This window comes from Atractosteus spatula, chromosome 8, assembly GCF_055471065.1.
Source record: "Atractosteus spatula isolate fAtrSpa1 chromosome 8, fAtrSpa1.hap1, whole genome shotgun sequence".
In the NCBI taxonomy this organism is placed as follows: Eukaryota; Metazoa; Chordata; class Actinopteri; order Semionotiformes; family Lepisosteidae; genus Atractosteus; species Atractosteus spatula.
The window spans coordinates 5972817-5999013 of record NC_142713.1 but is presented as its reverse complement, the minus strand read 5'-3'; the positions used below and the strand labels follow the sequence as shown (position 1 = coordinate 5999013).

The window sequence follows — 26197 nt, the reverse complement described above, 5'->3', positions numbered from 1 at the left end:
TTCATACTCTATTTCTGCTAATGTTTGGCTTCCATTGCCAGACACAAAAAGAGTAATATATCTTTGTGGGGCATACAATTTTTTTGTAGTGTTATTGTATATTTTTACGGAGATCAAATATGTATTAATAATACTAGTGGTTAGAAATTGAAATGTTGTTGTGCAAATAAACAATGAAACCTAAACTTGGGAAATCCATTTTCATCCTACATGTAACCCGAAAAACAGTGGCCACTGTGGTCGTTTGGTTTTACTGCTACTTTAGGTTCGTTTATTCCATTCAGGATTTGGTCAAAGTCGAGATAAACCAAACCATGTGCACAATATCCCAGAAGAAACCTGACAGAGCCACATGTGGAATCAATAACTCAGAAGCTGCTGATCACTGTGATTTTAAGAACGTCTCACTTGTAAACGTTTTGGGGATTATCAGCTGTGTCATCTTTCGCTTTTGAGGTATTTTCGTTCATTAAAATACTTGAATAGCAGCAGAGGGATCTGCTTTTATGGAGCTGAAAAGCATGTGCAGGTTAGACGTGGAATTTTGGAGTTTTTTATGTCCCTGTTCCTCCCAAGACTGCTATAGCTATTCTTTTTTTTTCCCCCTTACAATCAGTGTGTTAAAGCAGGGCTTTTAAGGTGTGATGAATTGTAGAAATCTGAAGTGAAACCAAGATAAACTGATTTTATATTTAAAACCGTTCCTCAGCGTACAGGACTGTCCTAATCCCAACCCCTCTCCCTCCTCATCAGAACTACAGAGGCTTATTTTGAACTTTTCAGCCCGAACAGAATGTACAGTAAGAGTGTGCTGGTGTACTTCCGTGTGTGAAGTGATTGAGGATGGCAAGAGATTGAGTTTTTTCCTTTTTGGGAGCTGAGGAAAGTAATAGAAACTGCCTTTCCAACGATGTATTTATTTTTTTTAAGTTTAATGCAAGCCAAGCTTAAAATAATGAGCAAAACTATCAGGGCGATCGCCGTGCAGCAGCTGTGACAGGCAAGATTGTGTTGGTTAACATTTATTGTCTTTTCCACCCGGAGAAGAGAGACTCAGCTTCGCTTGTCCATAATATTGGATAATTGGCCACCAGATTCACTAAATTCAAACAGCATTTTACATTTGGGGTTCCATAACAGTGAGTAGGTACAGTAGGTCATGTATGACCTGTGAGGAATCGCAGTGAAAGACAGAAGAAGCTTTAATAGGAAAGATTCTGTTCTACTGAAAGTATTGGATTTTTTGTCTTTAATTATATAGTGTTTGCTCTGTTTTTTCTTGCTAGTATTTTCCTAACGAAGAACCACACTGAATAAATATGTCTGTCAGCATGACCCTTGGAATGTTCCTAGTTTACCACTGTCCATTTTTTTAAGTCTTCTAGGTGAGACCCGTTAAATTACACGGGGAGACGTTGGGCGCTGGTCAGATTGTGAATGCCCAAAGTGGGATTTGACCGTGCCACAGAGGGGGTACTTGGAGTGCCCTTGCGTCTTTTAAAGGTTACAAGTCGTTAGGACGTCGACACCACACTGTCATATCTGTTGCTGTAGGAGGTCATTGGTTTGGAATGCCTGGTCTAGAGGGAATGGCGCCATCTACTGGTCTACTAATATAACATCCAGTAGCAGTCTGATTTTCTTCTCTCTTTCATTTCAGCACTGTCAATACTAGGGGTACTGAGCAGCTGAGAGCATCAGACTTCAGGGTGGGGTAGTTTACTAGAAGTTTGGCAGGGTGATATCAAGTTGAAGACTTTCCTTTGCTATTTGAACAGTGTGCACAGCCGGCACACAGCTTTATTGAGTATTCAGCAGACAGTTGCATTTACTCTAATGTAGTTTTTATAGGAGTTCCAACAGTGTAGCATCAAACAAATTACTTTATCTGCTGAAAAAGACATCTGCGATCCACTAATTTATATATGATTTATATTCCCAGACTCTATACTAGATAAAATCAAGGGCTCCTGTTGGAATTGGCACAAGAGCAGATAGTGTTACTTTGCAATCTAAAGGAACACCTTTATTAAAAAAAACAAACCCTTCCCTTCAGTTAACACATTTTTAGACAAATTGAATTTTTAACCATCTCACGGAACACAGTCTGACCAAATAAACACAACTTGCTTGGAACAGACTCCTGTTTAGTCTGGAACCACACATTGCACATACAGAATCTGGCTGGGTTAAAACCCAATGGTTCTGCCTTTTCCTAGGACACACAACAGCGTGCTCATGCATATTTTATGGACAAAGCCATAAGTCTGCAGTCCACCCATGTTATGTTAAAAGAAACAGTTTTCAGGTATATCACAGTCCAAACAGTAACTATGTACTACAGAAAAAGTGCTGACAGAAGCTTAAGTAAATCACATTACCCAGTATATCCCCTTATCTTCCAAAATAGGTTACTGTATACTGCAGGGTATCGTCAGTTGGTTTTTGTTCGTGATACTCTTGTGAAGTATAGAATTAGGTAAATGTTTTGGAGGAGTAAGAATATAAACTCACTTTACAGACTGGTATTTGCACCCACAAGAAATAAATGTATCATCCCTGTGTAGTGAAACACAAAAGCAGCGATAGCCTTTATATCCAAGTTGTCCTTATCACCACCTACCCTGAGCTGATGTGCATCTTTATTATCTGAGTGTTATTCTTTAGAAGACCCTTAATAAAACAACTTAGAAGTACAGATATGATGATCACGGTATGTGACTGTGTTTTGGTGGTAGTTTCTTTTTCAATATGCTGGAAATGAGCATGTATGAGCCAGAAAAATTATTTAAAACAAAAAAACAATATATTGTTTAAACCTGTTTCAACAAACAAACCCTTAATGAGTTTACTTGCAGTGCAGCGTGATTTGGATAGTCTCCATGCTTTGAGTGATGCTTTTTTTTAATTCACCTTTCCATATGAAAGACAATATTTCATTGTTCATTGATGGTTACTATCATACAACAAGTTTTGATGTGTTGCAATGGGGACTTTTCAATGCAGCAACCCTGAAAACCCATATAAAAGAGTATTCGTGGCTAAAGGAAAACTGGGCGTTTATATCCCATGTGTTGCTTCACTGTATACGCAATATAAAAATATTATTTAATACCCCTTGATAATGACACAACATACCCTGAGTTGTAGAGAAGTGATAAGTATTGCTATGCTCCATGTGAGTGCAGTTCCTTCAGAGTTTTGAGGATAGAGATGGAACTAAGGTTGAGAACAAAATTTTCTCGCTGTCCCCCTTTTTTCTCATCTTAATTTAGTCAGTTTTGGGGAGGTAACTTTGGTGAGGGAGACGCATATCCGTGGACCTTTGAACTTCAGATGTCCAAAGGCACCTGAGAACAAATCCATATGCAAGCCAGCGGTTGTATACGTTAGATGAACTTATGACTCAGACTTATGGCAGGGTGGTGGAGCGGTGAACATTGCTACTGTACCTCGCAACTCTGGGGCCCTGGGGTGCTGTCTGTGTGGAGTTTGCATGTTCTCATCATGTTGGTGTGGGTTTCCTCCAGGTGCTCTATTTCCTCCCACAGTCCAAAGACATGCTGGTAGGTAAACTGGCTTCTGTAAAACTGGCCCTGGTGTGAGTGTGTATGTGTCTGTCAGTGTGTGTCCTGTAATGGACTGGTGTCCTGTCCAGGGTGTATTCTGCCTTACGCACAATGCTCTTCTGGTCCACTGTGACCCTGGATTGGAGAAGCAGTCATGTGTATTTCAATACATTAGTAGGAATGTTGCACTACTTGAGTTACAGTACAGTATGTGTTTTTTTTTTCCTGTGCTAAAGCAATGTTTTAGCCTGTGGTTGTGCATGACCACCTTATAATCTCTCCCCCCTGCCCACCGTCCTCTTGAATTAACTGGGAACGTGTCAGTGTCATAAATGAAAATAGTTCAACTGTGACATTTCAGCTGATACCCTAACACCATCCTCAAATAAAGAAAGGTTCTTTAGCGAAAGACAAAACTTTAAGTGACCTTTTTGACACCCGATCAGTTCTGTCACCTGGGAATCGGTTTGGATTGCTTTGAACATAGAGCCCAGAACATACGAGCAGAGAGAGGTGGGAATTCTTTTGTTGTATTAAAGACAGGTGAAAGTGCAATTGTATGGCAGAAATATGTTGTCCAGCTTTATAAAACTTTGAGTTGTGTGGCCTCCACTAGCCAAGAATTCTCCTTAGCCTTTGTGACTAAATGAGCCCATGGATACTTTGGCCAGAACTACAGTACCTTTGTTTTAGTGACACTCCTTTTTAGACTATATTATTGCTTTATACTTAAAGATTTTGGATTAGCCGTACAGTAAATGCCAGCAGCAGTTTTTAAGCTGTGTTTATGAGTAGTGTATCATAGCTCTTCCTTATGCAACGTTTGGACTTTTCGTCACCCACTGTATCTGCTAACCTGTTTTGTGACACAACTTCATAGAGAGAGGCATCTGTACTCGGATAAGAAACCAGAAAAGTAAGTGATTACATGATTGCCTAAATGAATTGCAATAATAGCATTGTTCATAATAATCCTACTTGACAATTTGACTCTTTCTGTTTGTAGGTGCCTTTTTATTGTTGTTATTATTAGGAATGATCTCATTCAGTGTAGAGAAGTGGTTCATTCGTATTTTTCCACGGCAAAATACAGTATACTGCTTTTAACAAACAGGAGAATAAGATGATGTGATGCTGGGGAGGAATCAAGCTGTTTTTTTAAATATAGGAAAAATCAGATTTTCTGTGTACTGTTTACTACTGTAGGGATATCCCAAATAATTTCTTTAAGCATTTTCTGTTCCAGTTCCGGTTCGTACTGTAGTGTCACTAGAGAAAACAGCCCCTAAATTGTCATGAGATATCCCTTTATGTCTGAACTGAGGATGCTTCAGTCCTTTATGTTCAAACCATAAAAAGACAGTAGCATGTCTACCGCAGAGCTACAGAACCTTGTGTTGTGGATAGTTCAGCACAGTGGGTTTCTCATTTAGAAATATGATTTTCTGTCACTTACAAAACAGAGCTATAGTATATAGTATATAGCTATAGCTATATATGCTGATTGTTAAAAAAAATAAAAAGGTACAAGTGTACCAAGCCTTGAATTACAACTCACGGTCTCTGTGAAATAATGTGTAATCCACCTGCCCAGAGACCAGTTTAGTGTTCTTTATTTAATCTTTTTATCCTCAACTAAAATGTCTGCTAGAGCACATAGCTGCCTAATGCTAGCACATGAACATTAAGAGAAGACGCTCTGTCAAGTAATCACACCATGAGTTGCCTGGTTGTCTTCTATTCATCTACGTCCTAATCTCTGAATCTACTGTAATTCAGGGGTGCGGGGGAGCCAGAGCCTATCCCATCATGCAATGGGCACAAGGTGTACACCCTGGATGGGATGCCAGTCTATCGAAGGGCAGACACACAGACACAGATGTGCGCACACTCACACCAGGGCCAGTTTTTCCCAGAAGGCGATTAACCTACCCGCATGTCTTTGGACTGTGAGAGGAAACCGGAGCACCCGGAGGAAACTCACTCAACCATGGTGAGAACATGCAAACTCCACATAGACAGTACTCCAGGTCCAGCATTGAACCCAGGACCCCAGTGCCACAAGAGGGCAACACTAACCGCTCTGCTACTGTGCCACCCCTTTTGGTATTCGGTATTAACGAACAAAATTGTGACATAGGCACACACTACACATTGTACAGTGCAGTGCAGAATGGGATTATTTTCTCGTTAAGTTGCATTTTTAAATGTTTTCCCAGTGTGGAGATTCATGTAAATCTGCTTTGACGCTTCGGCCTTGGTGAATTGTGAGAGGACGCCCAGAGTTTCCAAAATCAAGTTCAGGGTGACATAAGGAAACAGTACCTTGTTTAGCACGATGTTTTTTTTTTAGTTTCATTGACATCTAGGGAGAAAATTACTATTTAAAAATGGATTTTGATAAGAAATTCAAACTCTAGTTTACTGCCCTTTAAATTTGTACGTGTAAAATCTTTGAGTGATTTGTTTTGTATGTGACGTTGTATTTGTTTATTATATAGTTGGTGTAGATAACCTACATACAAAAGTAAGACAAATCAGTGCTGTGTCAATTGTCAGAATGACTGAAGTAAAAGTGATTTTTTTTTTAATATCATAGACTTCTTGTTATCCTCCTTGCACTTTCTATATGCATCGGGCATCACAGAAAATAATTAAATGTTCTGCTCAGGAACATTTCTCAGAATTAAGCGTGAAGGCAGAATAATTTTTTTCACTGAAGCTGCAGAAAACTGCTGGAGTACTATGGACGCAGGAGTGTTAAAGCTTTCCAGCCTGAACAAATAAAAAGTTAGGCAAGATCTGGTCAGTGCTTAGACTAGAAACTTTTAGCAGGCAGTGTTTCCCAATTCTGGACCTGAGGTAATCCTATGTCTCGTGGTTTTTGTTGCAGTTGAGCTGTTGATTAGTTAAACATATTGAACTCTTAATTGAGCCAACTGTTTGATTTTTTTTTTACTGTTTACTCAGGTTTTAGTTTCAGAAATCATTTCCATGATGTGTATCATTTCCACAAAATATAGCAAATGGATCTCAATTTGAACTTGGCTTAAGACCGTCTCTTTCTCTCCACTTTTTTAAAACAACTAATTTGGCACTCAGTTAGTGATTGGTGATGATTAAGCTCTCACATAAGCTGTGTGTGGCTTAGACCCATTGTTTAAATTCCACCTAGTAAAAATAAACCCAGATAAGGCCAATTCTGGAACTTAGCATCTGGATCCGGGTAAATGCTGATTTCTAAGCTTCTCTTTACTTTTCGAGGGCTGAAACTGATTTGCAAAAGTAAACCGTTAAATTAAAGATTCAGTAAGCTCAATTAATCAAGAGGTTAGTTGGAGCAAGAACTAGAAAGCACAGCGGTATCCCAGGACCCCAGGATCCCTGATTGTTGTGTCAGTGGTGTGTATTGTCACTCTTTCCCCCCCTGGGTCCAGAATTTCCACACCTATGCGCTGGTGTTGTGACCACAGGACACGGCTCTAGGAGGTGCATTCCTTTGGATGATCCTTTAAACTGAAGTCCACACTATCTGGTCGTTACAGATCCCGTAACCCTTTTTTGGACGTAAGTGTAAGGTGGTTAACTTCTACTCTGGGCAATGTCCAATCACGGATATCTTATTAAAGTTTTCCCTTTAATTCTGCTGGTGAAGAAATGTCACATCACACAGTGTAGAACGGATCCCCTCCTATTAGCAAAACACTTTAAGATCCATCCGAATGAACAGCCATCCATCTTGATCCAGTTCAAGGTCTCAGGGGAGCCAGAGCCTATCCTAAGAAGCACACAGGTACAAAGGAACAAGTAAAGGTTTATTCCATGCTGAACACAGACGAGAAGAAACACAAAATTTCAGCCATGGAGCCTTCTTCGGGTGTGTCAAGGCAGGGTACACCCTGGACAGGACACCAGTCCATCATGGAGCACACACAAAGGCAGACAGACACAGACATGCACGCACACACACCGGGGCCAGTTTTCCTAGAAGCCAGCCAGCCAACTTGTAGTCTTTGGACTGTGGGAGGAAACAGGAGCACCCAGAGGAAACTCAAACAAACTTAGGGAGAACATGCAAACTCCACACAGACAGCACCCCAGGAATTGAACCCAGGGAGCACGCTCAGTGGTGCAGCCATGCTAACCACTGTGATACCATGCCACCTTTAAGAAGAACAGCACTATATAAATGCAAACAGTTATTAAAAAGTGTTGGAAATCATGATCACAGGTCCGGAAACTAGAGCGTCATCAAGTTCACGTTTAAAAAAGGTACAAAAAATTGTAATACTCTACCTGATTAGAAACCCACAGCCTGGTTTTGTCTACAAGTTCCATTCTTGATGTTTCTCAAAAGTGGTACTTGTGAACTGCAGCTGTCTGTTTTAATATCTATGTGTAAACAGTTGCACGCTTGAAAGATCGGCGTGAAAGTGATCTCCTGTTTAAATAAGATATCAAAATGAAATTTTTCTAACTTGAATCTGTTTCATTTTAGTGTTACATTGGCTCAACCAATTACTTTTTAAATTTTAATTCTGACTTTGTTTTTATAGTGATAAAACAAATATAGCGATAATACTGTCCTGTACATGCCTGCTTGCTCAAGTTACATAAACTAATTTGGATAACTAAGTGACAGACTATAAATGTAACTGTCGTGTAGCATTATTCCCAAGTACGTTGTTCATTCTGTAAGTCTGTCATCGGTTGTTCTGTTGTATAGAATCCCTTTCATGGTGAGCACTATCGCAAAAAAGTGCCCCACAATTACATTCAGTGTTTGAGCTTTTTCTCACGGCTCAACCCAAATTAGTTTTTGTTGACAGGGAAGTCTCGTGTGAATGCCTGAGGCTATTTGCATACAACACCCTAAGCTTCAGACCTGAGCATTTATGAAATTCATCTTCCTTAAACTATTATATGGAGAGGTTAGGGAGGTATAGCTCTGTTCCTCTATGGACACCTTATGTAGTTTAATTGGTGGAATGCAGGATGGTACCAGTATCTCATGCAAAACAGGCTGAACTATTATACTGTGGGTTTCCACAGGAACCAATGTAGTGTCTCCATGTTTCATTATGTACTTTCATGCAGTGTATTTCAGAGTGCCCCTGCTATTAGCTACCTACCGATTGACTTCGTTAAGCAAACCTTGTTATGCTGGACGTTTGACTGTGTATCGTGATACAGTATATTTGCACTTATCTTAATTTCACCTTTATATCAAATTATCAAATCAGTACATTTTGTGGGTTTTTTTTGTTTTAACAAGGTTTGATCTTGCTCAAGAACATTTAATTCCTTTAATGGTAGAATGTTATATTAAATTGTTGAATGTAACAATCTTATCTTTGAAGTTTGTAGGTTCACTTATGTTTAGGCAGCCAAAGTTCTGCTGTTTTGCTCGTTTTTTTTACCATCTGCAGGAATAAACAGAAATATACCTTTACCTCTATCATCATCATCCAATAAGAACACCACTGTCATTTATGTGTTTTTTTTTCTTGATGGGAGAGAGTTTTTAGAGTGATACACATACAGTATAGTTAAAGAGTTGGTTCTATTTGCTTAAAATGAGAGCAGCACCAGGTATAAAGGAGAACAGTCTCATTTTTTGCAGTTGAAACAATGACGGAAGACCGATTGTAGGGATTTATGTAGGAAAGATGGCAGATCATCCATTTCAGGAGAAATGTTGAGAAACATGGGAATAGTTTTGATCAGGGAGGATGATATGAACTATATTATCTTAGATTCATGTTGCGTTAAATGCGTTGTATATGGTGTCAAGTCTTTTATCTGCCTCCAGAGCAAATTTCCTATCTGGGATAATAAAGGAATTAAGGAGGTAAGAGAGGTCTGAGGAGCAGAGAGGCAGAAACAACGAGAAAGGTGCAAGAGTCTATCACTGTCTGAGACTAATATAATACTTCCACAACTCAATTATTATTGCCAAAAAAGACATAGTTTCACAATGAAGAAGCAGAACATTTAGAAACTTTGTGTTTCTTTTCTTCTCTTTTCGTCATGCAATAAACCTTTTCTTGTTCCTTTGCAGCCTATGCATGCTGACGCAGCTCCCTACTTAAAATAGTTTCACAATGATTGTTGTAAAATGCTCAGATATAGTTACAGCGCATGTAAGTGTCTCATATGGAGTATGTATATATATTGAAGATACATAAACGTATTCATATCTGTTTATTAGAATATTTAAGCACTACAGTGGACAAATGCCTTGTAAGTGTAATGAAATAACTTTCGAAATAACTTGAAACATAACATTATTTTATAGGGCAAGATCTGCACAGGCTGTGATTGGGCTGGCTAAAATGAGAGGGTTACATGGATTTAATGGATGGGTAAAATGTAATGAAGCCTGAGTGCATTTGCAAATGACAGTCCTTCTGAAAAAGCTCAAAAACCTACTGCAAAACTTTCTGTAACTGTGGCTTGTTATGTATTTAGTATATTAGTGTTAGTGTTAGCACTAGAGAAGCAGCAGTAAGTGTCAAGTCCAGCAGAGCGCACTGCCTGTGGAGTCCTGCAAAAAAAATATTTACCAGAAAAGGGGAAAAATACTTAGTCAGGGTTACCTCCACTGAGGGTGATTAGTAACACTTGACAACCTCATTGTGTATTCCATCCATCTGCTTTCCAACACCTCCATCCAATTCAGGGTCACAGGGGGAGCCAGAATCTATCCCAGCAAGCAACAGGAACAAGGCAGGGTACACCCTGGGCGGGACATCAGTCCATCGCAGGGCACAGACATAGAAGCAAATTAACCTACCAGCATGTCTTTGGAGTGTAGGAAAAAAAAAACCTGGAGCACCCAGAGGAAACCCCACGTGAACCCTGGGAGAACATGCAAACTCCAGCAATGGAATTGAATCCAGGGTCCCCAATGCTGTGAGATAGCAGTGCTAACTTCTGCACCACCCTGCTGTGCTCACTGTGTATGCTGTGGAAATATTTTTACATAGACCGTAGCAAAAGAACTGAAAAATAGAAGATGTAAAGCAAGGTGAAACTAAAAAAAAAAAACTCAAACTATTTGTACAAGGCTGAAAATATGTCAGCCTGCTGTTTAGCTGCTTTTGATAAAAAGCAGAGTGATACTCAAGGCCATGGCTTTTACTACTATTTTTTATGTAAACGTTTATTTAACCAAACAAGTCAATTGGAAGCAAATTCTCATTTACATTAACAGACTGGCTGAGAGGCTACTTACAGCAGCAAGATGGTAGGACAGAACAATTAACAGAAAAGCTTGTAAGCTTCAGTTTAAATTACAAAAGCAAAACAAGCTCTCATTAAATAATGAAACCTGCCTGTGTCTTTCCAAATATTCAATATATTCATGTACTGTACACACGGGTTTATATACTGCTCACGAGAGTACATAAAGAAAAAGTTAAACATTCCATCTGTAAAGTACAGCAGCTTAAATTAAATGCAGACATGCTTGAATTTATGAAGGCCATGATACAGGTAGCTTGCCTTTGAAAATCGTCAAGATGCCCCAAAATTATGAACTGTCCTATAACAGTAATATTATTTGTAATATTATTTTGAAAGCAATTATGGGCTTTATGACTGTTTATTGTTGCTGCTGTAGTTCGGACCTTTAGGTTAGAAAGTCATAATAATAAAAAGACAAGACCGGAAAGCAATTTAACAAGTTAAAAAATGTTTAAAACAAATTCGTTTGGGGTTTTTTTTTATCACAACTTAAGTGCCTTCCAATAAAGACAAGTACAGCACCAGGTAAACAAACCATGTTTAAAATGGATTTTTCATTCTTTTTTATCCATTATTTACATTTTATGCAATTCCTTGGCCTTGTTGATCATTGGGCAAATTGACGTTACATATGGGTCACTGTATGGAAAGGTTCATAAAATGGGGTTTACTCTTTGTCAGCCAGGGCTGTGAGATAGAGTTAGATAAGACATTATTGATTGAAATTGAGGTGTTACAGCAGCCCAGCCCAAGACCAGCAAAAACAGACATCAGAATAGACGAAAAAATTAAAATAAGTACAGCAATACAGAATAAAATAAATAAGAGTTAGGTGTGTGCAAAATATGCTAATAGTCACTGTAAAACAATAAAATATGTGTAAAATGCACATAGGCATATACAGATTGAAAGTACCACAGTATAACACAGTATATTAATGCAGTGTCAAAAAAGTACAGTAGTGCAGCATGCTGTCCATAGACAAGCAGATGAAGGGCGAGCAGTCCTAGCCTAGGGCAGCGTTATACACCCTGACAGCCGCTGGGAGGAAGGACCTGCGGAAACGTTCCCTTGAACATTGTAGCTGGAGTAGTCTGTGTCCAAAAGAGCTCCGCTGCCCAATAACAGTCCGATGAAGCGGATGAGAGGCGTTGTTCATGATGGCTATGAGCTTGGTCAGCATTCTCCTCTCCGCCACCACCTGCAGAGGGTCAAGGCTCAGCCCCAACACAGAGCCAGCCTTCTTGAGGAGTTTATTGAGTCATTTATTTATTGAGCAACTGTGAATTGGTTTAAATCAATTTAAATAAATGATTCGTTTCGATAAATTATCAATCCCTAAATTAATATTTGGGATTTAAAATGGTGCTACTCTGAGTTTCAGCCATTACATTTCAAGATTTGCTACATGAAGGATTAAAGAAGTTAAATCCTCTGGATCTCTGTAATCACGTTTGTGTGTGAGAAACCCCTTTTCAAAATATAACCCCCGGCAGGTGTCCCCCCCTTTTTTTTAAACTGACACACGGATTCGTTGTGGAGTAATTCTGTAATTCTAACCTTGTAAATAGAAACACTTTTGAAAACCGCACTGTAGGCCAACGGGTTCATCCAGCTTTTTCCAGTCTTCATGCAAAAGGGTGTGACAGATTACAAATAAATTCAATCACAGAATTGCTGTCAATGAGAATAAAGCAGCTTGGTCATGTTGGTTTCACACATTAAGTGAAGAGTTTACTAGCTTGCATTGAAACCCCAGTTTAGCTTGGTGTTTTCATTATTTTTCCTCGAAGGCTAAGGTACGGCGTCTTATGGGCCTTTTTCAACTAAGATCATAGTAGCTGAAAAAAGGAGGTTATTGTGGACATTTAAAAATAATACTCACGCTCCCTCATGGGTTCTAACATAGGAGAGTGAGCAAATGTAGAAGAAATGTAACTTTAACCTGAGGACACAAGTAGAAATTGCAATGAAACGCATCTGGGAGTAAAAAATATATCTTTTTTTACACAGAGGCATGCGTTTGGAACTAACCTCTCTGCGGTGGTGTTAAGAGTTTTTTTTTTTCATGTGAAGGCTGTAGTTTCTTGGATCACAAGGTACAAACATTCAGACAAGGTGGGTCGTAACCTTTCTTATATATTTTTTAAAGTTTTTAGGCAAATGCTTAGTTCTGCTAACCAATTAAAGGCCTTTATTGAATGCAATCCAAATCACCCCTCTGGCTCTGCAGGCTTCATTTTGATAAATGCTGTTCTTAACCAGAGGAAAACTCTTCACAACTCAGCGCATTAACAAATATGGCCTTTTATACTGTATACAGTCAGCTTGTTGACTAAAAATGGATCCTCCCATTGTAGTGTTAATTACATTGATCGGTACATGTTTGGCAGTAAAGTTTTTGATAACTTATTAGGTGTAGTCCAGGGTAACACATGGTCTGTCCTAGGTGACTCCCTTACCAGATTCAAGGGAGGTGGGTGAGGTGTCCCACTGAAGAATCTGGTAACTGTGTTGGCATGGTTATTGTCAAATAAACCATTAAACACCTTTATCGGCAGTGTTTGGGTGTAGGCAGTGCTTTGCAAAACCAGTTTAGTCTGCAGGTGGGCATGTACAGTAAGTGAAAAATAGAGGCCTTACTGGACACTGACCACAAGAAATGCCACTGTTATTCCTTTATCCCCTGCAAGTGAATAGATGTATAGATGCCGTGCCCAGTCACAGAGAGCAAGAGGCACATTACCCTTGTGACGATCCCATAGCAAAGCAATTCCTTCTGTATTTTTTGTGTTTGTTTATGTTCACTCTTTCGGACTGGGCACACAGGTTGTGTGGCGATGCACTGCGTCCGAAACATAGCTCGGTGTGTGGAGAGGAGTGGCAGGTAGCACAGTCTAGCTTAACTCGAAAGGGGTTGAGTTTTCACTTCATGAAGATTTCCCTTTTTCAGTACTTTCCAGACAATCTACTCAAACCTTTTGTAGTGAGCACCTCTGTTGCACCCTCCACACAGATAAGGACCCCAAAAATAGGATCCAGGGACCCATATCTCCAAAGCAATCATGCCGTCCCTAAGCCTAAACCTATACTGTATATGTTATGGTTAAAATCTGAAACCAGGGATGTCAAAAAGGCCAAACTGAACAAGGGATTTCACATATTTGCGTGAATATTTGAGGATGTGGCATCTCTCGCTGCTGGAAAAATAGATCTGGTTGGCTGTTCTGATTGCAGCTAAAACGATGCTGGTGGTGTTGTGTCCTCATGCCCAATGTTGGTATCATAGGGTCCTGAATTGTCTTCGTATCATTTATATAGAACTTTCAACTGTTATCATCCAGGGCTCCAGGAGACAAGACAATGGCAGCTTGGAATGTTGCTGTTGACACAGTTAAAACCTCATTGCAATGGGTTTCTATAGTAACTGTCTGCCTTACTGAAGTATTTTTTAGTCGAAACTCATAGGGAGTTGGAGGTGGTGATGGAAGGGAGGGTTTTCTTTTTTTTCTTGCAAAATTTAAAGTAAAAATGTGTTCATGAAACCTACTTAGCTTTGGAACCGACTCGGAAACACTTTAAATGCATTGATGATTTTCAAACAAATAAAGCTTTCCGATGTAAACAGGATTCCTTGCTGCACAGTGTTGCGAAGCTGACTCGAAACAGACTGTCTTTTTCAGAAATATGTTACTTGACCCTTTATTTGGAAAGCAGTGGTACCTGTCGCAGTCTACTTAAAATCTAGAACCTAATCTAGCTGATATTTATCGAACACTAGTGCCTTTGCATTTCACTGCAGTACATTTAAGTGGAAATCTTGTACATTACATAGTTGGGAAGAAACAGAAGGAAAATGGAAAATGCCTGTGTTCGTAAGCCTTGAAATGCCGGATTCATTGGGAATTAGGGACAGCGGATGAATTTATGGATGGAAAATCTTTAGAGTCACCATTTTGAAGATTTATATAACTTCTTGTCTTTCCATGTTGGCCCGCAAGACATGAGGGAGTTTATAGCCTGGTTTTCTCTGAAGTTATTAGGTAGATTCATAGCAGTTGACAGATTTGGCAGAGGTACCTACCTTCAGGCATGACTATAGCAACATTAACCCCAACTCTCCCTGCTTTGACTTCATTTCACAAGTTCTGTGCCTGTCATTAAGATGAAAAGTACTGTATCACCACTGTTTTTCCTTTCAGCCACTATTTCTTTCTGTTTGTATGATATCATTCTTTATCTTATCAATGAATGTTGATTTTCTGATACTACCTACATACTGTAAAAAAAAATAAAGATTTGAAACTCAGGGTTCTTAGCACAGATCCCTTGCAGAGAAAAACGTATTTTTTCGCCGTTTGCATTCTTTCTCGTCTCCCTCTGGTTCTTAACGTCAATCAAACATTGATGGAAATGTCCGTAATTGTTGTAATTGTTGCAGGAGCTTGTGAATGGAATTAAGTTTCATAAAGCAATGTGTTGCCGCTGAGCAAAACTCCTTAATTTGACAGCTGCCATGTTTAGCAGAGAAGACACTGCAGTGATTCGCAGTGTAGCTCTCTGATCTAAACCCTTATGAGTGATTTCTATTTCTGCGACCAGTAATCAAGAAGGCGTTTGGTGACCATGTGCTGGGATTGCGCTGTAAACCAATGTACAGTAATTATTCATGTAATCATGTAATGCGGACTTACTTCTTGCTTCAGATTACTTTCGATTGCGTTCTTTTGCTTAACAGTTGAGAGATTTAACGTTTCTTAATTAAAGATGGCCAAAAGAGAGTTGTGATTTACAACGCTAAGTCTCTATACTGATAAGAGAATCATTAGCACCAAATATTAGGGTGCATAACTTGGAATTTGTACACTTTTAGCTGTTCTCTTTTTGCAATTTTGGGACAGCAGTGTCCAATCGCTTTGTTTTTACAGAGAGCGTGTGCTCTGTGTTGCAAACTCTGAACATTCCACATGATCATTAAGGTCTGCTCTTTGGTCAAGACCAAGCAAGTTACTGCCATGTCTGAGTGTTTTCTCTTTTCTGCTGGCTGTCCTGATGTATGTGTGTTGCAGCAGCACGTTGTAGATGGTGGGATTTTGTCGGAGGGGCGGCACGCTGGCGCTGTGGCTAGCATTGTTGACTCAGTCCTGGGGCCCTGGGTTCAGTTCCTGACCAAGGGTGCTGTCTGTGTGGAGTTTGCATATTCTCGCCAGGTTCTCACGAGTTTCCTCCAGGTGCTCCGGTTTCCTCCTGCAGCCCAAAGACGTACTGGTAGGTTAATTGGCTTCTCTGCAGATTTTGTCTGTCTGCCCTGTGATACACTGGCGTCTCATCCTTGCTCCCATTGTCTGCTGGGATAGGCTCTGGCTCCTCCGTGACCCTAAATTGGATGAAGCGGTTAGAAAATGGATGGTTGGTGGTAACTTGACCGTTAAAGCCGTTCTTATAAAGCTACAGGAAAAGGGTGATTTTTTATGTCTTTTATTTCCCTCAAGTGTGCTGCTTCCTTGTTCATACGTTTTACTCAGGAGCTGCCATGTAATTTCAGACTCATGCAGGCCAACCAGCCTCCCGCAGCCCGACTTCTTTCTGGGCTTATCTTTTATTCGTTGAAGGCGATGTCGTTTCGGGTCTCTCAGAACCTTCTCTTCTTTCCTCGAAAGTGCGCGTTTCACACGTGCGTAGCATGACTGCGCAAATACGGGCACTCCTTTAAGTAAGTCAGTGGGGGTGTCATCACCCTCCGCTCACCCACGGGTTCCCCGGTTCGGTGCTCCCAGACACAAACCGACAGGCTGTAGTGACAGGGTCCCCCTCCTTCTGAAATGTCCCCTGCTCTGCTCCCGCTTCCTGCTCTCCGACGGGAGGCTCACAAAATGGCTACCACCTTCCTTCCCTCAGCTCCCTGCGTCCATTTTGTGTGTCTCTGTCGGAGCTGTCAGGTAGGAGAATAAGAACAGGGTGGGTTAAGCCGACAGGGGTGAGGAGGGGAGGCTGAGCGAGACGGTTGTTGCGGCGGAGGGGGGGGGACAGTGGGACAGAATCTGGCTTTTCTTATTTAGAGGCTTAATTGTTGCCGACTGACTGCATACAAACAAGCAGCTTTGCAGCGCCTGGACCGTTCCCAAGATCCTTTGCTCAAAGCGCTGACCTTGGGTGGACGCCATAAACTGTTCTTTTCCATTGGCGCAAAATGAGCTGGCAGGGCTGCAGCTGCACAGACAACCCCCCACACCCACCCTCGTATGCCCAACCCCCCCCCAGAAACAGAACCTGCTTACAGTGCAGAAGAATCAGAACTTCCTTCGACAGGCAACAGCCCCACGGTTTTGGAATACAGCACATGCCAAACATTTGATTGCGAGGCATATGGTACATAGACCAGTGACCCACCCTCTCTCGTCTTCCGAGCTGGAAGTAGTGCGTGGAGCAGACTTGTGTTACCATCAGGGCCCTGCAGAAAATTGTCAGCCCTCCGGTATCTTGCTGTGGTCATGCCATTCTCACTTTCAAAGATACTGATCCTTTTCGACTTGCACTGTGGACATAAAGTAAAAAAAGCTTAAAGTGTGAGACTAAATTCTTCTCTAAATTCGAAATTCGTCTAATTCATTTGAGAGATTTGTGTTCTTTTGTTAGCCTTTGTAAAAAAAAAAAGCTGGGACGCTTTCTTTATCATGATCATCTTTAGTGAAGTGGAGGAGTTATAGATCGTGCCATTGTATCTATCCATTGTCTCTATGGACCCATAAGCATTTTTTGTGTACCTATCCACATCTACCAAGAGGTGGGAGAAATAAAAACTGTATGAAAGACTACATGGATTTTCTTTTATTTAAAAAAAAGGTGTTTTGAAATAACAGAGACCAGGTCTGGCATCTCGAATGTCTGTTTGCTTACAGTTACGCAGAACAGATGGGAAAACTACATGACCACATGGCACACACACCTACACACACATATTGAATACAGGCACCCAAAGGCCTTCACTTGAACACACAGAGAAGTTATGCAAAGTCTCCATAATCAACAGCAAATGTGTGCACAGGTAGATGAAATAGACAACTGTATTTGCTTTATAATAATGTGATGTTTGTTTATCCTCTTTTTCAAAATGTAATAGCCCAAAATCTTTAGGTCTTTTTCTAGCTGCTAGTTTTGTGACAATCCTCACCAAGCACGCTAAAAACAGTACTGTGGAGATGACTGAGAACTCAGCTTCATACGTAAACACAGGGTCAAGTTAAGATGTGCATAACAGTGTTGTCAAACCATGTTTTGTAGCTTTAATAAGATCTAAAACTGTCTTGTCTGTATGAGAGTGATACAGTTGTATGTTTCAGTCACTGTTCTGGAACATGTGAGATTAAATGTGTACCAGATCCTTAAGGCTCTATTTAGTCAAATTATCGCCATCTTTTTTAAGGCCGCAAAAGTACAAATGCAGACATCAAAACAGAGGGTGAGTTGGACTTGAGGAGTAACAGAAAGCCTTTAGTATACTTTAAATTGGAAATGGAAAGAGCAATGAAAAAAACTTAGAAAGTGTCCCTGCTCCGTTGTGGACCATCAGAAATAATGAAGAAACATCCATCCCAGTTCAGAAATTAACAATATTCTTTTCCTTATTATTTCAGGGGCTTCACCAGCTATGAATGGTTCCAGGATGATGATGTTGAGGTGGAAGATGAACCTGTTGAGTGGTGTTGCTCTTCAGCCAGGCCTTTCTGTCCCATATTCCCAAGAGAGGCCTCCATTAGCCCAGCCTGGTGAGTATAAGATCACTTTATACCATATACACCATATACAGTTTCTTGCATTAGGAATTTGTCTTTTCACATACCCCACCTTGCTCTCCATGAGACACACAGACAGGGAGAGAGAAGCTTGGGGTCAGAGCGCAGGGTCACCCATTTATATGGCGCCCCTGGAGCAGCTGGGGTTAAGGGTCTTGCTCAGGGGCCCAACAGAGTAGGATTCCTCTTCCGGCCGCGGGATTTGAACCGGCAAACTTCCAGCCACAGGCGCAGATCCTTAGCCACAGAGCCACCACTCCGCCCATGAACATGAACATGAACATCACTGTCCATTCCATATAAACTTGGCCCTGAAACAGCAGGTACAAAGAATTCACTCTGGAACCTTTGAGCAGCTTCGCTGACTATGAAAGATTTGAGATCAGTTTGACCATCTACAATAAGCCCCTCCAGACTCCGACTCAATCTATGTCTGCAATATGCACTTTTTGCATGGTCTACCATGTTTTTTTTTCTTTCACTACTTCATATTTTTTGTTCCTGTTGTTATTATTTATGATGTTGTAATGTACTGTTTACATTGTGTGGTGGTGTCTGTTGTGCTGTCCCGAGAGAATTTTACCATCACATGTTGTGCTACCAGGGACTGGAGTCCATAAATGATGATTAGCAGGTGCTCTTCTCATTTGGAATGTTTTTGACCGTCTGTATTGTCAGCTGAGAGAAGGATAAAATGATTCTGCGATCCAGGTTTATTTAAACCGGTTTTGTGTGCAGTACTTTGTAATGACAATAGACAATTTAAAATTGATTTAATTTTTTAACGGTAGCCCTTGCTGCTTTCCACCATGATTGACAGTTAAAAAAGGTGCATTCGTACAATATACATATAATATATTCATGGTGTAGTCCTAATTATTGCATACATTTATCTTATTTATCATTGAAGCATTAATAGGAATTTATAGGACTCAAAGGAACCATTTATTTTTTATGCCTCATATTTTTTTTTACTTTGTTGGTGTTTGCAAAATGTCTTTTCCTTTCACAAGTGCAAACTATGTGCTTAAAACATCATACTAATACAGTGACCTCCAGATTTGTTCATACCCCAGATGAAATAGGAACAGAAGCTTCATACTGTATAACAGGAAGCTTTACAGGTTGGGTAATGTGTCTTGCTTAAAAACAAAAGTCTCATAATAGTACCAGACAGTCAGCTTTATTCAAACTTCTAAGCGTTCCTGTTCAGAAAATCCATCAAAAACAAATTTACAGTAACTTTTTGGAAGTGCAGTGGAAGCTTCCAGAACTATAGAGAAGCCTCCACAGGTTTCCTGTTTTCCTGGGATATAGTAAGTAGGATATAAGGAGGGTGACGCACAGTAGATCTTCTGTAGTAGTATGCATCATCATGGTGAAGGTCAGAGAGCTCTCCAAAGACTGCAGTGGTTGTTGTTGATCCACCAGGGAGCTGGAGCCTATCTCAGCCAGCAATGAGCACAAGGCAGGACACACCCTGGACAAGACGCCAGGCCATCACAGGACACGCACAGAGACACTGACAGGCACACACTCACAGCAGGATCATGTTTGCCAGAATCCAGTTAACCTACCAGTATGTTTTTGGACTTCGGGAGCCAACCAAACCACCTTGAGGGAATACACATGAACATGGGGAGAACATACAAACTCCACACAGACAGCACCCCAGACATTGAACCCAGGGCACCAGCTCTGCAAGGCAGCAATGCTGACCACTGCGCCACCTTTACTCTGTGTAATTCTTTTTCAATTACAAATGTATATATTTTTATTTTTGTAAGAAAGACACATTATCCAACCTGTAAATCTTTCTGTGATGATTTTGTTTCCCATTTCAGTGGGGGGTGGGGTGGGGCAGGGAAATATCTGTTGGGCCTTTCGACATTTATTAGTTCAAATTCCACATTCTCTCCAGTGAATATCACAGTTATGGTGCTGTTACAGTTCTGTTATGATGTTGTCTCCAGTTCCTGGCAAGGTATTCTGTGGAGGGCTGACAGCCACATGTTGTAGCAGTGAAGAAATGTGTGTCGAATGTGCCCAAAACCAGCTTCCAGAGGTTTCCTTTTCACATGTAGAGGCGAAAGCAAATCAAGAGGAAGGAGATTGTATTAGACTGTGGGCTGACCTCCTGTCTTCTGCCTGAAACAGTAGGTCAAGATGCTCGGTCAAGATGAAACTGTACTATTAAGCGGCGATAACCAATGTGTCCATTATCTGCTTTTACTTAAGTTTACCATTCCACTTCATGGACACGAAATTGCATGTGCCACAGATAGGAAATTTCAGACACAGTTCATTTCTTTTTCATTCCTGAACCTGCTGGGTGCAATAGTAATTTTCCAAGCCAGTGGGTTTCCTAGGTATAGTATATAAGGACTATTGCATTTAAATACTAATAGTAATAAGGAGTCAAGCATTTGCATCCCTAATGCCTTCAAAGGTAAATTAATTTCACACTGATATGTGTGCAGACGCACTCTGTCATTCTTGTGCCAAGCCTTGAGTGTTCAGACACTCAACTTCAGAAAGTGCAGTCAGTCCTCCATTATAACAATGAACTTGTAAGGTGCTGTTGCAGGCCCACTGTGTGTCGTGCATGTGTGTAATAAAGAACTGGAGTCACTCTTTACTTCTCATCTCTTTAATAGTACAGTAAGTTGGATTCAGCAGGCACTGCGTACAAAGACTATGATTGCTGAAAATGTTCCCTTCTGTAATGCCAGCCCATCCTGAAAAAGACAATGAAAAACAAATTAGCCACTGTACTATTTCTAAATGAGAATATCTGCACCTGTTTGGCACCAGATTGGTCATGTCAAAATCGCACACTATATTAATTAAAAAGTGCCGTTGCTGGTTTTCTTTGTCTATGAGGACCTTTGGTTTATTTTCCAATGAAAAGGTCTGTGTGTGTGATGGTTCACCTAAACTCAGTCGTTTTATTCTAAGTTCTAAGACCTTACAGTCCCTGTATACGAAATGTATTGTGCAGTTCTTTTCAACACTCAGATACAGTGCAGTGATCTTCTTTTAGATGGAGGATGTTCTGTTTCTCTTAATAACACCACTGAAACTCCACACCAGTGCTTAGCTATCCTTTTAGTGATCCTTCTAGTTAGCAGGATTCCAACCAGCGATCTCATTGCTGCAAGGCGTGTTATACGTAGATAAACATATTAGTTCATATTTATCTTTATTCAGCAGGTAGGATAAAGTAATACTTATTAACAAAGCACTGGTCATCTTTTCCACAGCCAACTTATGAGGTGGACAGGAGACTTTCACGCAGCGGTGTGTAAGTCAATATCTATTCTCTGTTTTATGAAATAGGTGCAAGACATTCATTGGATTATTTGTAGAATTGAGATAAGGGAGGAAAATAAGAGAAAATAGTCTACAAAACGGTCCACTTCTTGCGAGTTCAGGGAATCATTACGTTTCTCTGGCATGTCTGTATTTTTTGCTTCCAGTGTCAAAGAAACATGGTGAATGAATTTACTGGGTTTTTGATGTTCGCATGAAAATGTCTAGACTATGGAACAAAGCTTCTGTGCTGAGTAGTCTTACCCCTCACTGCAAGCCTTTCTCTGAATATCTCAGGGTAGTTGTTGCACAGTACGTCTACATATAGTTTTAGTTAAACTATATGAAACAATGTGCACTCTTAATGTAACATACTGTAGATGTAGTTCAGGCGGGGAGCTGCGTCAGCATGCGTAGGCTGCAAAGGAACAAGTAATAGGTTTATTCCATGCTGAAAAGAGAAGAAAGAAAACAGAACGTTTCGGCCGTGGAGCCTTCTTCAGGTGTGAAGATAGTGTGAAGGTGTGAAGCTCACCTGAAGAAGGCTCCACGGCCGAAACGTTGTTTTCTTTCTTCTCTTTCCAGCAAGGAATAAACCTATTACTTGTTCTGCTGGGGTGGCAAATATTAAGGATTCAAAAGTTGAACAGGCCTTCAGCCAGAATTGAAAACCTCTGCTGCCGAAATCGATGAACAGGATTACTGAACGAATTGCAAAGAATAGTCAAGGAAGAATGCTCTGGGTGTACGGGAATTATTTGACGATGTTTGCTTGGTTCTCACTCGGAGACTCCGGGATTTCGGTCACCTTTGGTAATATTGTATGTCAGCTAGTAATGGATCTTCCTGGGAGCATTTGCGAGTAGACAGGAAGCACAGTGAGAAGTCTCTCGCTCTCAGGGCCTGCCCATCTGACCGGCAAAGCTCTCTGCCATCTTGTTCTGACTTTATTGCTCAAGTGCTCTCGCGTCCTAATAAGAGTTTCGGCCCACTCTGGGTTCCTATCCCCTTCATGCTTTGAAAAGTCCTCTATCTTTTCGTTTTGGGTGAAACTGAAGTAAGATTTTAATATTTTTGCCTTTTGGGGGGGGGGGAATGAATTGATCACACTATCAGGCATGCGGTGAAACTCCTGCAATTTTTCATTTTAATATTGCTCGGGATTATTTTTTATTGATGGAAAGCTCGACACAAACATGTCACAAATGTAAACCCAATGGATTAAATGTGGCTGGTGCTATTTTTCTAAAGCTGGATTAATTGTTCTCACACTATATATTCCATAATATATTATTTAGTACGGGTCAATGTTTCGGCATTAAAGCCTTCATTAGGATATGCACACTATAATTTACAGTATGCACTCTAATAGTGTTTACTGTAGAATGTGTCTAGTTGATTATGTTATGATATTGTTTTTTTTCTCTGTACAGCATCTTCTTAACATTTTGGTAATCTTTTCTTTCACAGTATTTTTCTGCCACACATTGTACCTGTTGACTTCTTGTAGCAAGCTGAAATATGAAAAACCTTCTAGCTACTGTACGTCATACTAACTGAATGAGACTGTCATAAGTTAGAATCCCTTCTGACTCCAATGTAGTATCTTTGTCAGTGCAGGGTGAGGATGCTATACTGATTATTCTGAATTGCATAAATATGCATCATTAACGTCATGACTTGCCACCTATTTAAAAACAAGTTTAAAAACACAGTTTTTACTCACATGTTTGTTTCTGTGAGCTGCCTCATACACTCTGTCTGATTCTGTTTCATCCACTAAATGAAGAGAAACGCAGTTCTATGTCAATGGTCTACTGAAATTTGAGCCACATTGTTTTAAACTCACAGTTAAACTTTGTGGAAACAACATGGAAGGGCATTTAAAACCAAGAACAGAAGGCATCTCTTTACCCCAAGGGTGGTGGGAGGGTGGAACAAGCTGCCCAGCCATGTTGTTGAATCCAATACCCAGGCTTCTCTCAAGACAGAGCTGGATAAGATCCTCCAGTCAGGACAGAAGCCTCTTCTTTACACAGAGGGTAATGGGAGTGTGGAACAAGCTGCCCAACCGTGTTGTTGAAGCTGATGAGCTGTCTCCTTTCAAGAAACAGTCGGATGAGATCCTCACACCAGCTATTAACTATCAAATAGGCCAGATGGGCTGAATGGGCTCACTGTAGGTTCTTAACTCAGAGAGATCTAAATTTTGTAACACCTTAAGTAACCTTTCACCTGCATGGGTGTGCAGAGAGGAACAAATTATGTCAATGACATAATGAGGATCATCTTACAACAAGCCAATTAGATTTTATTGCTAAATGCAAAAGGTTTAGCTACTGCAACATTTCTCTTTGGCTGCTCATGTATAGTTTACTGTCAATAGCTGGGATCCCGTTTTTGAAAATTCTGAATTAAATATGAATTAAAGGTTGTCGAACAACAAGCGTTCTTCTCAGCACAGTCTAAGCTGAGCTAATTGCAGTCCAAGTTGTAATAGCAAAAACACTAATGGAGGCTTTGAGTAAATTATTGATGTTCCTAACATACGTGTACTGTAACTCTTCATTGTGTCCAAGATAAAGAGGGCTATTGCACAGCGATGTACAGTACATTAAACAAGGAATGTTTTAGTTGTCGGTACAGTGCTCTCACTAAATCAACTGTGCATTTTGTGTATGTCCAAAACTTTTTTTAGAGCCATTGCAGTTTTCCTCTTAATAATTGATGCGTTGGCGCCTGTTCCCTGTGAGGCTTAAGGCACAGAAGGGACAAAGGTACTGCTGTCTCAGCCTCATTAAGTAAAACAACGCACTAAGGAAAACAGCTGGTTAAATGGATAAGGAAGCAAATTTAGCAGTCCCCACATAACCCTCCCCGTCCTCTAAAAAGAAAATTAAAAACAAAAGTGACATGGTATTAAGTCAGATCGATGTGAATTAAAGATTGCTTAACCGCAAGTCTGGCTTCATCTCACCCAAAGTAAGCTGAACTAATGATAAGTTGTTCTAATGATAAAAAGAAGAACAGACTCATGGAGGCTTTTAGTGAATTGTTAATAATCCTAACATACATCATTGTAAATTCTTATTGCGGCTGAGATTTTTTTAAGATTGCAGACTGAATGCAGAACTTGTTTCGAGATGCATGGTAGGCTATGTTTATCTCAAAGGAAGCTGAAGGGAAATTAATTTGGGAGTGCGGAATGGCATGTTGATCACATCGCCAAAGGAGGGTCCTTTTCTGAGCCCCAGACAGCACAGAGGCAGATCAGTTCAGAGGTTAAAATGAGGTCGCCCCGTCTGACTTTGACCAAAATATCCACAGACCTTGTTACCGGGCGGTGTGAAGAACAGGACCTTGTTAGCACTGGCCGAGATATAAATAGATGCTCATGCCTGTCCGTTAACCCAGCTGAGAAGCTCTGCTTCCCTTTTTAAACGGTGTGCGTGTCTGTCTAGAATTCCTGCTGCACGTCTGCAGGACGGCGCGGTACGCTGGCTGGTGTTGGTGATGTGTGAAGGAAGAGTTAAATATAGGAGACCCCAGCTGAAGCACGCAGTGCACTGGTGCAAATTACATGACGGAAAGCATATCGGAACCCCTTCTCTCCGTGTCTCACAGGACGCGTTTCTGTGGCCAGCAGCCACTTTTAAAACAGAGTGAGTTAACAGGAACTGGGGAGCGTAAGACAAGCTGCGGATGGAGTCAAGCCCAAAATCTGATCCAGCCACTTCTCCAAGGACGAGTGTCGGCTTCGGCCACTGGCCGCTGCAGACGCCTTGTGCCATTTTACACCTAAAAAAAAATGCAAAATTGTACACCTTACAGCTTTTTGCGAGCATGTTAAAAAAAAAAGAAGCGTGTAGATCCTAAACGCGCCTCATCTTAAATTGAGCTGGAATCTTACAAACGCTGAAAGAATTTTAAACCGTCAGGTTCCCTGACGTGATCCAGTTTTTCCAGGTCTGCCCATAACAGTTCTAATATTGTCATACATGTACGTGCATGATGCACATTGGTTTATAGCTTAGATGTGGTACAAAATGTATGAGGTTTAGAGCAGCACTTCAGTTTCTGAGCATTATTGTTGTTGTTTTAATGGGAGTCAAGAATGTCTCAGGGGTTGTAAAGTGGTCTGTTCTCGGAATTTCTGACACCATCTGTTCGGTTTAGTCATTTACAGAAGCTGCTAATAAGCCATTGAATACTGTATCCAATTTTCAAAATAATACATATTACTGCCGGTTGATGTGTAACATTGTCATTATGGGA

At 40.6% G+C, this 26197-nt stretch overlaps 1 long non-coding RNA gene across 1 annotated transcript in view; it reads left to right on the top strand.

Annotated features, from left to right (window-relative positions):
- The window catches only part of LOC148829106 (uncharacterized), a 43021-nt gene that overhangs the window by 14098 nt on the left and 2726 nt on the right, over nt 1–26197 (top strand). Inside the window, exon 3 of the long non-coding RNA XR_016091483.1 lies at nt 18452–18583. This is a non-coding gene — a long non-coding RNA (uncharacterized LOC148829106). The remainder of the gene's footprint in view (nt 1–18451; nt 18584–26197) is intronic.